The sequence below is a fragment of the Cupressus sempervirens genome, chromosome 9, assembly GCF_028749045.1.
Source record: "Cupressus sempervirens isolate cs-2001-9-10 chromosome 9, ASM2874904v1, whole genome shotgun sequence".
In the NCBI taxonomy this organism is placed as follows: Eukaryota; Viridiplantae; Streptophyta; class Pinopsida; order Cupressales; family Cupressaceae; genus Cupressus; species Cupressus sempervirens.
In genome coordinates this window covers 174,428,569-174,433,004 of record NC_143126.1, presented here as the reverse complement: position 1 = coordinate 174,433,004, position 4,436 = coordinate 174,428,569, and the positions used below count along the sequence as shown (strand labels likewise).

General features: G+C 33.0%; 1 pseudogene; it reads left to right on the top strand.

Moving 5' to 3' along the window:
• Window positions 1-3,169: 3,169 nt before the first annotated feature.
• Window positions 3,170-4,176, top strand: LOC149538044 (ethylene-responsive transcription factor ERF024 pseudogene; annotated as a pseudogene).
• Window positions 4,177-4,436: the final 260 nt, after the last annotated feature.

The following is a 4,436-nucleotide window of genomic DNA, read 5'->3' as shown; positions in this document are numbered from 1 at the left end:
TTTAAGTGTCTATTTCATGTTCTTCCAAAACCAAGTCTTTTTAATGTTAATTTGGGTGAAAAAAATGGAGTGAAGTAGAAAGTGAATCAACACTAGGATAAAAAATTCTTTTAGATCTCGTGTATGATGTTCTTATGATTGTGACTTTACGAGAAATATCACGTGTAATAAAGATATAAAGAACATAAAGTGTACACTAAAGTCGTATGGCCCATACTAGATCATAAGAATAAAGGTAATTTTTCCTACAAGTTTGAGATGCTCCAAACAACCATGGATTCATCGAACTTTTTATTTTTTCTATTTCAAGAAAGTAATAGAAAAAAATATCCCTACATTGATAGTATTACTAAAGCTTGATGAAGAAAGGATACTCATATTGGAACCAAAGTTCATATTGGAAACAAAGTTCATTTTCAAAACATGTTCAAAGAAGAAGAGGGATCAAATGTTTTTGAATTAGATACAATAAAATATCTGATATTTATTTTACAAAGGATGAAATTATTTGAAGACTATTCCAATGTTATTTTACACTTCCTTTTCATACCTACTTTCCTCCCTAGCATACCCACACCAACAAACTCTATAGACAACGTTAACAAAACAATGATTTGAAATGAAAGTATTTACTTTTATGAAGAGTAAATGAGAAATACAATTGTCAAAATTTGTCAGCAATGGTAAAAATGAAAAAAATATCAAATATATATTATAACTTTTAAAATAGGTAGAAAGTTAAAATTGTTATAATTAGTGAAATTGTCATTTCATTTGACATTCTTAATATTTGAAATAAATATACAATAAATTAGTTGTAATGTCTACAACAAGTACCACAATTAAAAAATATGAGATTGATGCATGCACCAACTATAATTGAACTAATCATATACTAATATTAAATAATAAATATAAAATACATTTATAAAATCTGACATGTGTGTACAATCTGCAGTCCCATAATTTTTGATAAGAAGTTTAGAATAATCCATATAATTCCACAAGTAGTTACCTGCTAAGACAATGACAAATAAATCCATCAATAGCGAACGCATCGATGAATACACTAAAAGACAACATTTTCAAATAAATGTGAGATTAATAAAGCTGAAGTATTTCAATCCATGTGAAGTCTACGTCAACAACCCCAAATTCAACAAGTGAATCCATCTTTTCGAATCACCAAGAACTAATCCTCAGATCATTACAAAGTTTTCCCATCATGAGAAACATGTTCTTGACCTATCACAAAGAGACAAATTTTAAGTTCATTTTGGCTTGTCAGTTGTTTAATGCACAAATTGTGATACGGATTGGGTTGTTCGGTTCGACGGTGCAGGTCACAACTACAAACCGTCAAAATGGAAAAATTGGGTAACAAAACGACTACTCAAAATGACTAATCAAATCGAAAATTAAGATCATCAATATAGATGAATAGAAGGGTAACAAAAGGACCAATCAAAATGATTCATCACAATGGAAAATAAACAAAAACCACCAATCATAAATCTCCTGCTATTCTTTTACATGTTTCCCCCATTAAAGTTAAATTTGTACCCCTTATCTCCCCTTGACTAGAAGGGCAAATTCGTACGTACCTATGAAGAACTGATGGAGATTGATCCACGTTATTGAAAAGTTTCGGAAGCTTGCTTTTGGAGCAAGTAGTAATCTCACACAAGGAAACGAATTGCTGACATATGGTGATGATGCATCATGAATGATATCAAATTTCCATCATTCATTTCTTAAATTAATACTTAATGTTCAATGTTGATTTTCGAATAAGTTGTTTATGTATTTTACCAACCAATATTTGGTAGCATCAACTTTTCCTATCATAATTGATGTTTCATCATTCATTATTGTTCATTTATTTGCATGGTTTTCTTAATAGGATTACATATTAAAAATGTGATTCAAATATTTTGCCAAAAATACATACAACTTAATCTAAAATTGACAATAATATGAATAATGCATCTATAATAATCATTAAATTTCACAATAATCTTGTTGAGTTAATTTTATGTACCAAATAAAAACTCTTTCTTTTAGTGCAATGTTAATTTTCAATATTATTGTGTTACCAATCTTTTAATCCATCAACATATTTCTTATAGTTTTGGGTCATTCTACAACACCCCAAAGTCAAACGGAAGACCAAGATAACTTCCACAAAAGATTGGCAAGCCACTAGCATTAAGATGCAACAATGATATTATTGATGATGTACATCAATAGATTGATTGAACATGATTGAAATGCACATAATAGGCCATCATATATAGGCAAGATGATAAAAGAAAATGATAAGAAGAAGACAAACTATCACTCACATAAGGTGGAATAATAGGTTTAGTAAAGGTGAATGATCCCCACCATGCAATAAAAAATGTGTCATGATGAAGATGATAATATGATATATCACTATAAAGGTAGATTGAGATAACAACTATCACCACTTAGAGTAGATATTTCAATGACAAACTGCTATGCAATGTATAATCCTAAATAATATTAAGTATAATTAATGAATATTTAATTACACCTACAATTTCAAATTAGAACTCTTTTTTCATTCATCATCTCTAATATCTATAGCTCTCTTATGCTAAATACCAATATATGATATATACATTAAAGCAAAAATACACAATTCAATCAAAGCTATCAAATCCATTCTTATATTGAATAAGCGATATTAAATATCAAATCCATTCTTATATTGAATAAGCGATATTAAATTTTTATGTACACAATTAAATCCACAAACTGTCGTGAACATACACAATTCAATAATCTCATAACAATAACCAAACTCCACGCTAACATTACCAACGAACTGGTTTTGTTCACTAAATTCTAAACCTTCCTCGTTGTCTAATGTTATGGCCGTGAAATATTCTTACCCATCTATCTGTTCCAAAGCATCATGAACATTTGTACGTAGGAGAAACTAGTGTTAAGTCTCTGCTGTGACAATGATATAGATCGAAATAGACTACACTTGATTTGAACAAATCACTGGTGCGGCAGCTTTCTCCCGATTGGCGTGCAAATCGTGCAACTCCTACAACGGAATCCAGCTGTCAACACGATAATGACGATGTTTTGGTAACATGCGATCTCCATTGGTGTATATATTTATTGGGTGTTCCCCTACTTTGCAGTAGGAGAAATTAGGTCATTTTTCCAAGTGGAGCGCATTAGGGAAATTGTTATTATTATTATTTTCATAATGGCATCGAGCAAGGAGATGAGAGTGAATTGTGAGAGCGAGGAGGAGAGGACGCCCATGTACAGAGGCGTGAGACGCAGGAGTTGGGGGAGATGGGTGTCTGAGATAAGAGAGCCGGGGAAGAAGAAGAGGATATGGTTGGGCTCATATGCTACGCCCCAAATGGCGGCTCGAGCTTACGATGTGGCGGCTCTGACTTTGAAGGGCAAATCTGCGTTGCCCAATTTTCCTCATCTCGTTAACTCCCTTCCTCGCCCGGCTTCTCTTCATCCTCGCGACATTCAAATTGCTGCTGCCGAGGCCGCTTTCTCCTTCTCACATTCCTCCAATTCTTCAACCATTGTTCAAGAAAATGTTAATGGACATTCTCAAACCTCCACTACTCATTCTGCTTCTCCAAATGCAATGGAAGTACGTGATGGAAATAGCAATGAGTCCCATGATGTAATCAGTTCAGGGAAGCACACAAGTTGTACAAGAGATGATGAAAATGGTGAAGTGCCCACCTGCTTGAAGAGGATTAGAACCGAGCTTGCTTACTCTGATGAGGAGGTTCATCAATTTGATTCGCCGAATTTACTTGCGAATTTGGCTGAAGCTCTTCTCCTCACTCCTCCTCGCTTAGATGAAGTTTCTAGTGGCTATGGAAACTCTTATCTTGATGATGATTATCATGACAGCGAGGTCGAGGGCTTGGAGTTTCTGTGGAGTGGCTTTTGATGCAGCCGTAGCAGAACAAATCAACTGGTTTGTTCCATGATTATATATTACTAATGATAGCCTCTCTCTCTCTCCCTTCTGCTTTACCTTATTTAAGCTCTATCAATGCAATCTACTACATTGATGAAATTGTAATTGTGACTCCTACACTTTTGTGTATATTTGTGTTTGAGAAATAAAACATCACTGCTATACTATTATGCATACAATTGTTTGCGAAAAGAAACTTTGCTGGATTTAATCATTTAAAGTATGCTAATTAGGAATATAGGTAACATAGAAATGGGAATGAAAATATATGTCCTCTTTTCTGTATTTTTAATTAAATATTTACTATATACACGTATATAGACAGACACATTAGGGTCTTGAGTGTAGACTTTTTCATCAGTTTATTTTGAAAGAGGACTTTAACATTTTCTCTATTCAATTCTTTATATGAGTATGTGGGAGTAACATATGATGCACG